This window comes from Leptonychotes weddellii, chromosome 5, assembly GCF_054177405.1.
Source record: "Leptonychotes weddellii isolate Sample4059 chromosome 5, ASM5417740v2, whole genome shotgun sequence".
In the NCBI taxonomy this organism is placed as follows: Eukaryota; Metazoa; Chordata; class Mammalia; order Carnivora; family Phocidae; genus Leptonychotes; species Leptonychotes weddellii.
This window is the reverse complement of record NC_138373.1, coordinates 119,474,944-119,483,980: the sequence shown is the minus strand read 5'-3', so window position 1 is coordinate 119,483,980 and position 9,037 is coordinate 119,474,944.

Below are 9,037 nucleotides of genomic sequence, written 5' to 3'. Positions count from 1 at the left end.
ATCTGCCCTCACACAACATTCTGCTGGAGAAAATGTTGCTTCACAGACTGGAGAGCTCCCTAGGTAATATCTGAAACTGCCCACCCCACCTCCCCACCCCACTCCCTGACATGGAGGGCAAGGAGAGACTGAGGGATGAGGCAGACTACTCCAGATAACCACTCCAGGGAACTTACTTCCATGGCTTGTCTTGGGCAATGGGAAGACAAGTAGATCTTTGCACCAGCCAGCCAGAATCTTCGAAGCTTATAGAGACCTTCACTGGGTTCAGTCATGTATTCAGTCCAGATGGTCTCAAAAACACCTTACTCTTTCAAGACTGCATCCTTGGAACTGTTTCTAGTGGTGTGGGAATGGTAGGGAGGACATGCATTCCAAGGACAGAGGAGGGAGTGAGGAGCCTCTGATTGCCTGGGTTTAGCTTGCAGGTCAACGAGTGGTCACATCTTCTCCATGACCTCCTCCAAAAGAGAAGCAACCTAGCATTCCTTCTCTGTATTGGCATACGGCTAAAGGAGTAGAGGTGGAGGGTAGGACTCAAGGAGAAACAATGTAGGATTATTTTTCCTCCAGTCCTAGCCCCAGCCTCCACGGGGTTCCTTTTCCCAGTGCAGTCATGCTCTTACAAGGAATTCCAAAGTTGTAAATGGCATCATTTTCTTGGATAGATTTATGCTTTGTGGTAATAGGTAATACTGTGAATGTTTTCTATATGAAGATAATTTTAGAAGGCAGCATGTGTACAAAGTCAAATGTATGTGAAGTTGATAGGATATTAAATGGAAAATGTGCCTTGTCATCACAGAATCTTGACTAACAGTGGGGGAAAAATCTCTTATGGAAACAATATAGACACTTTTTAAAAAATTGTACTTCTTGGTTAGTTCAGTTCTTCAACTAAAATTTCTTTCTCCCTTGCATGTTTTGCAACCTTTTGGCAGCTTTATTGTTGAAAAGCCAAGGTACATACATAATTGCACCACAGTAACATGCATTTATCATTGGCAAAGGTTCCATACTATAAATGAATTACTGTAATAGATGTGTCATGAAATAGCATCTGATTATCCTCCTCTTCTTCTACTTTCTCCACCAGGCAGGTCAAAGTCGATAACTGTTACTCTAAAGTGATATTTTTGAACAAAGTAAAGGAATGGAGTGAGCTTTAAAGCTTTAGCTTTACAATATTTTAAAATGATCAACACTCTTTATTCTAGTTATGCTTCTAAATCCCCCCAAACATTTTTTGCTCTGTGCTGTTTTTGTTCATACTGGAAAAGCCATTGGTTTCTATACTGGCACTTAGGTTGTGCTCAATCAAGAAAATGTGATTGAAAATTTATTATATTTGAAGTTGCTGTCAAGAAATGGAAAAAGATATCATCTCTACCTTTGAAGAATGTATAATTTAGTTGGGAAATAAAACATATTGATATAAACTATCAAAGAAGTGTGAAATGGATGGTATAATCAGTAAGGGCTATATACACTAAAAAGAGAATCTATTCAGAGGAGAGAGATTTCAAATTGACCAAAAAAAATTTTTTTAACTGTGAATAAATCAATGTCTAATGTAGATGATAAGATTTTCAATTGGTTTTATTTAGGTAAGTTTGAAAACTGTGAGAAGGAAAAAAATCCACCCTACTCCTCTTCAAAAAACTTTAGCAACATATGAGAGTAAAAACATTTCTTGGCTATGTAGTATGTTGATAGCTGTCATTTCAATGTTTCTGAAGTATGGAAAGTGAAGTTATCAGAAACATAGTGCAGTGTTCTGTTACCAGGATATTCTGTCTCCCTTAATGAACCCTTGAAGGAGTTAGTGTGTAGTCTGTAAACAGAGAAGTTCTCTCCAAACAAGTCCTACAAAAACATAGAGTAACCACTGGATCTACACGTCTAATCGAGTAAGAAACTACTGACAAGTATCAGATCTGCTGGCACAATGATATCTGGGGGAAAAAATTCCCATCTCATGATTTAAATGGGGATGAAGATAAGCTACTCATATATAGAGAGTAGTTATCCATTGTACCGACAAGGTCAGAATCCCCAAATTCTTCCATGACAAAATTTAACAAGAACAAAAATTTTAATTCCTTGGTTTGAGTCCAAAAAACAGTCAATATTTAATTGAGATGTGGCTTAGCAGTATTCAAACGTTGGACCATTAATTATCTAGAGCTATGTGGAACAAGTTGATCCTTTTAAGGAAACTTCAAATTTTGGCATTCCTAGAAGTATATAGTACCTAGGGCATGGCATGTGATATTTTGCTTGACTCTTGCAATTTGGCCAATCTGTACAAGGTCTGTATTACAAAATCAAACCTCTTAAGTGATGATGAATATTATAGTAAGATAAATATCTGTAGTCAAAGCAAATGAAATTTTTACACAGAAAATTCAAACAAAGCATTTGCCATCACTCAAGTTGTTCAAGTTACAAGAATGACTAGAAACTTAACACAGGGGGAACCTTATTTTAAAATGAATTTGTGACAAAACAAGCAGATACTCATCTACATATCTAACCACAGAGTTCCTATGTTTTGTTACTAACCAGAAAAGACAACGTGATTTTTTTCCTGTTTTACTTATCCAAAGTTAGGTTTTGGCATTTCTTTTTGCACTCAAGAGAACACCCAGTTTCTGTGTATCTAGAATCCTACTTGACAGTTCTAGAAACTCACGTCACTTTCTATTGAACCAAAACTAATAATATCACATTTCAGTCTAAATCTGTCTTCTAAATCACCAGGTATTGTTTTTCATATGCAACAAGATGAGAATTTTCAAACTACAAATTGAATAAATTGAGTCTAAAAGATTGGAAAATTATTTTAATGTGTAATGTGGGACTGTAATTTCATTTTTTTTCCATGTGGAAATGTGCCTGGTTTAAGGTTTCTTCCTCTGCTCTTAACTCTCCTCCATTCCCCCTCCATCACAACACACACACACACAAACACACACACATACACACATGAAACATCTAATTTGTGTTATTACATGAAACATTTCATTTATCTCAATTACTTTCACTCATATATCACTGAAAAATGTTGAGGTCATCCACGCACAGAACAACTTATTTATATAGTATATTGGTGTTATACTTAAATTGTCTGTAGTCCTCTAGACACACGTTACATCTTTGCAATATCTTTGTGTGCTGAAGTCCACTACCATTTTAAATATGGCAAGCCTACTTTCCCATTCCATTTTTGCGCTAAATTTTGGTGTATGTCTACCTAGTAATGTTAGCTTGAAGCCATTCCTATTAAGATTTTAGCTTTAGGACTTCTACACAGATCTTTGCTCATTAAGCAGTTCCCTCCTTTACTCTACCTGGCAGCCAGTTGTTGAAATTCTTGGGTAGACCTGAATTTGTCAAAAAATGTCTCAGTGAAGTTAGTCATTGTACAAATTTTGCTAACTTAATAAGAAACTACTAATTTGGAAGGTCTTACTCTACAGCAAAATTTCTTTTCTGCATGCAAACTGGCTCACTGTTAAATCATATCAAGACAATTACATATAGGGTAAAAGACGGAGAAGAAAAAAATAGCAGAAGTAGGGATAGAGGGGATTAGGGTGCTTTTTTGGTCAGATATGGCTCAAGAGTTCTCCAATTAAATAATTCACACTCTACTAGTTTGCTAAAATGTTCCAGAAGTGGTAATGTTTCTACTTCCTTTTCCAGTGAAAAAATGAATTCGTTTGTATTCTGAAATCTCTAATTAGCCAGAGATTTTAGGAAAGGAAAGCAAAATTTAACAACCCAAGGGAGGCCAAGAACTAAAGAATTGACGAATGAGCACAAAGAGTCAAGAGCACAACCAGGAGGTTTCAATGTGCCCAGATGCCCTTTGGGCCTTGTTTGACAATCCCAAGAACACATGTCACTTTCTATTATGCACACAGATATGCTAACAGCTCAAAACTTTCACTATTCTTTTTGCAATGTCAAGTGAAAAATATAGTGTCTGTTGCTGAAGAAGGCTCAGTGCTCAGCGGGCAGGTCATAATGACAGAGAGAGAGACAGAAGTGAGAGTAAAAGAAACTGGAAAAGAACTAGAAAAAAGAATATTCCAGATGATAACCATTTATAATAATAGTTAATGGTAAGTTTATTTCCCTGATGTGACCATTTTATCCCATGTGTCAGGCTTGAGCTCCAATTTCAGGCACTTGCCAGATGAGGCACAGAAAACAATTGTTCTGTTCAGAAGGGCAAAGGTGCAGTCATTTGATGGAACACCCTGCCAACGGGCCTTCCCTTTATTTCAAAGCAAAATAAAAGTTGAAAAATTGTTATTGCTGATAGTAGATGTAGATATAGTCATACTCATTAAGACTATAGAGAAAAGGATGTAAGAGAAAGCGGGTGACAGGAGAATGTCAGTGTCAGAACACGGAAAAAGAGGCATCTACGCGGATGGCCTGGGACCACTCGGCTTCCCACACAGCACCAGTGACCTGGTATACAGCAGGGCGAGCCGTCGTTCAAGCTTATTTGCTTCTCACTACTCAGCTAATTGAAAATACAGCTTTTGTTTCTGTATTTAGTGAAGAAAGTCAAACCATAATAAGAATGTCTTAGATTTCTAAAAATAGGAACCTGGGTAACATTCCTTAAGGGACTTATTGTTCAATTTGGTATCTGCTGCCCCAAGGTTCTTAACCATGACTGTGTATTAGAATCATCGGGGGTCTTTTAAAAATGCTGATGCGGAAGCCCTATGCCAGAGATTCTTTTTCATTGGATCGAAGTACTGCTCAGACATCAGTATGGTTTAAATGCTATCTAGGGGAATCTAATATCAAGTTAGGCAGAGAATTACTGAGCCTTGCCAATGTTCCCTAAACCATGGTCTAGATGGATTGCCTCAACTGGAATCACCTACAATCTTGTTCAAAATGCAGATGACTACATCCCACCCATCACCTACTGAGATAGAATCTCTAGGGTTGGGGGCCAGGCAGAATGGCTTTTGTGTGTGTGTGTGTGTCTACAGTCATACCACCCTGAAAGTGCCTGATCTCATTAGAACTGCTTCTTGGTAAGTTCCTGCATGATTCTTAGAGAAAATTCCTGCAATCATGCTTTTATAACTTAATGATCCATTTGACAGGCTCTTCAGGTAAAAATGGTACCCATGCACAACTCCCCCAATTGATATTTTACAATAACCATTTTTTGATTTCTGTGATTATTTCACAGCACAATTTTCATTTCAGTACAGAAATAAATAGACTATATGTGTATATATAGATGATATAGATTTGGAGAGATACCATATATCTCTATCTACATGAAATAAATATATAAATCTATATTTCTCCAGTACATACACATGTAGACACTGGCTATAATACAAATAGGAATAGCCTTGATTCTGGCTTTAAAGGACTTCCATTTCTAAAAAAAAAAAAGGTTTCCACTTCTTATTTTCATGCTCATGACAGAGGAGGATCTCCTATGGAGGTATAAAGTATCAAGGTTAAAATCTCATATGGGTGGCTATCCAGAGCCAAATTTAATGTCCTCTGAACAACCCTTAGAAAGAGAAAAACCCTGAGACATTGAAAAATTTGAGTACCACTTATGAGTCCTGATTATATATATTTTATAGTCCTGTTGTTACTGAAGACTGTTCTTGAAATTCAGGGATCTTGACAGTCTGTCCAATGTGGAAAATCTATTAAAAAGCAATCTGAAATGCATTGCAGGTGAAATCACTTTTACCAAAGTGCAGATCATTTAATTTATTCCAAGGGCATATAATTGGAAAAAAGACTACCTCAGTATCTTTTTTCTTTTTACAATATTGCATAAATACATACTTCCTTATTCTAGCTTCAGTATGTGTACAGTTTTGGAAAAGCCCATGTGAGAAAAGCTAGTGGATTTTTTTCTCCTTTCATGGACCTCTACAGTGTGTATACTCAGAATTTTAAAAATGGGTTCTCAAGTGAAAATAGAAGAATGAAAAAGCAGAAGGTATTTATCTTGACCTTATCTGCACATGTCAGAAAATTAAGACAGTGATGAATTACACATTACAGTATAAAATTTTACTGTCAGAGGCAAAATTCAAATTTGTTCTGCTTTAAATACAGAAGACAAATTTTCTCATTTAGAAAAATCCACTTTGTTAGTGTTTGGTTGTAATGGAACAAAAATTTCATGTTGAATACATACTGATTCAATTTTTACTGAATAATTTTAAAGGCATACCATAGAAAACACTTATCTGCTAAACTAACACAAAGTTATTTATTTGGTAAATGCTTTAGTAACTTGTATTTACTAAAAGAATAGTTACTATTTTGTTTCTAAATCATAAAATATTAAAAAGAAAAAAGTACTTCCATTTGGCATATTTTAAATAAGTCTGTCCATTTGGGAAACGGCTTTAGGAAAATAAACTTTATTGCTGAATTAATTCAGGTTCATTAGAAATAGTCCACATAATATTTTAAAAGATTATGATGAATAGTGGTATCCAGAAAGCCACTTTTGAAAGCTCAAGGGCAGAATGTCTCATCTTGCTCCGAGTAACTGGACAGTGCATAAGCTTCATAGAACTAATGTGTTTTATTTTATAGTCTGAATTTGTTTTCAATGACTATCAAAACATAAAGGGACTAAAATATAGCAAAGGAAATGGCAAGTATATTCATATGTGACAATGTACAGGGAGCATTTAAAAAGGTAATGTGAGATTACTATTATACCATAGTTTAAAAGGTAGAAACAACATTTGAGGAGAAATTCACTTGAAAAATGTTTCGTACTTGAGAAGCGACAGATAAGAAACCCATTTTAAATAAAATTGAATAACACAAAATTAAGAGCGAATGTTCTCACTCAGTAGATCCTACTGTATATGAAGGTGGGAACGGGATAGTGTCTAAGAACAAGCACAGTATTGCAAACCTAGTAGGGGTTAAAAGGATAGCGACTGAATGATTAACTTGGAAGATAAATGCACTGCACATTCAAGGCAGATGTTCCTTACGGTAATATTTGCTATAAAACATTTCACTCCCTCATTTACTTACATGACATAATAAAAATGTGTGTGATTAGAAGTAAGTTGACCTGTGCCAAGCTAGGTCAAAGCAGTTATCTTACACTGAATCTACTACGCACAGCAGGCCAATGGAAAATGTAACTTCGAGTAAATTCAGCAGCTGCAGTCCATCTATACAGTTCCAAGCTGAAAGGAATAGTTCTCTGGCCTCATTGCTAAGCGAAAGGAAAGTTCTGGCTAGACTAATAGGTCTCCTCTGCATGTAGGACAGAGGTTTAACCTGATCTTTTGGTCCACTAGTGAAGAGCTTTGCAACCCATCCTCTCTTTTTACTTGTTTTTCAAGGCTGATTGTCTAGAGTATCTGTTAATTATCTGTTGTAGCTTAAAACCCACTACACAACACACTAATGTAAAACATTTTGATGAAAACTGTCATAGGTCATATGAAGTAACTGTTAAGAAACAAGTGTCAAACCAGAATGCACTAATTAACATTTTTTCTTAAATGAGTCAGTGACAATGAAAAAATAAGCTAAATATTCGAATCCTCTATAGAGACTGATTTGTATGGATAATCATTATGCTTCCATGAATATAGGAGGCAGATTAACGACTGACTTGAACCACATAAGGCTTGGTTTGCAGGGTTTTGAATTCCAGCTAATACCTATCACCAGTCATGTAAACTGATCCCAGCCCTTAACCTCAGTCTCCCCATTGGTAAATTGGAACTGATGGCGTTTCAGTTATAAAGTGAGATGATGTCTATAAAGTGCCTGGCATTTAGTACACACTCAAATGTTCATTCTTTTCCTATATTTGACCTCATTTAACATTAATACAGCACATAAAAAATTAATTCAGATAAAAATGAAGGATTCGTCATTATTTATCTTTTTTCTTAGTGCATTAGTACATGAACTGGGAATGTACAAAAGATAGACATCTTCAGTGTACTATCCTTAAAGTACTGAATATTCAAAATAAAGTCCCTTAATGTGCTATGTGTTCAAAATCTGAATAAAATCATACTGTCTACTAATATGACCATTTGTGAAAAAGTTATTTAAAAAATATAATGCATATACTTATACATAAGCAGTATACTTAAAACTGGAACATATATTTTTCACCAACTGCTTATTTTTAATACTTAAGACTCTTTAAAAACTTTTCTAAACTTTGAAATAAAATTTCATAAAATAAAATTGAAAATAAAAGCTACTAGAATTCCCTTTTGTTAGAGTTTTCCTGAATAGAAACCAGATTAAACAAAATATTTTAATAAAAAAATTCCTTATTAATTCAAAGCAATTGAACTCAGGGTTACTCTTATATAACTAAAATTTGAAATTTTAGAATATTTTATAAGAACATTTTTGTACTCAAAAGTTCACATATACTAATTCGAACAAAGACATTATTGCCCAGGCTAAGAATTGTTGAATCTGCTTTAAAGAATATATGATTAACTTAAAATTAACACATTGTGAATGTACAAATAGTATGCTAAACCTATTTTAGAAAACTTGAACTACTTTTACATAAGTAGGTTAAACATTCTTCCTGCAACTTACTGATATTATTAAATTGCTCAAATAGCTTTTCCTAAATTCTATCCCAATTTATATTCCAATTATAAAGTTTAAACCATGTGGTTTTATTATACTTTCTAAATGTTACACATTTCTGTAAAACACAATTAAGTGCTGTGAAACCAAACATTGAGAATTATCCGCAAGTACCATAAACGTTTTGAAAACTAGTGTACAAAAATAATTGCATAATATTATCTATACCTAAAAATTTAGTTTCTCTTCTGTAGCATGTAATTATTTTTCTTGTTGCCCTCACTCTGATTGGCTCATGATTTATGTTTGTTGCATTTATTGTGATGTGAATTCATCCAGGCCTTTTTCTGCTCTTCCTTCCTTTCCCTTCACAGAGTGCTTTGTGAAATAAAATGTGCTCTATAAATATTTGTCTAAT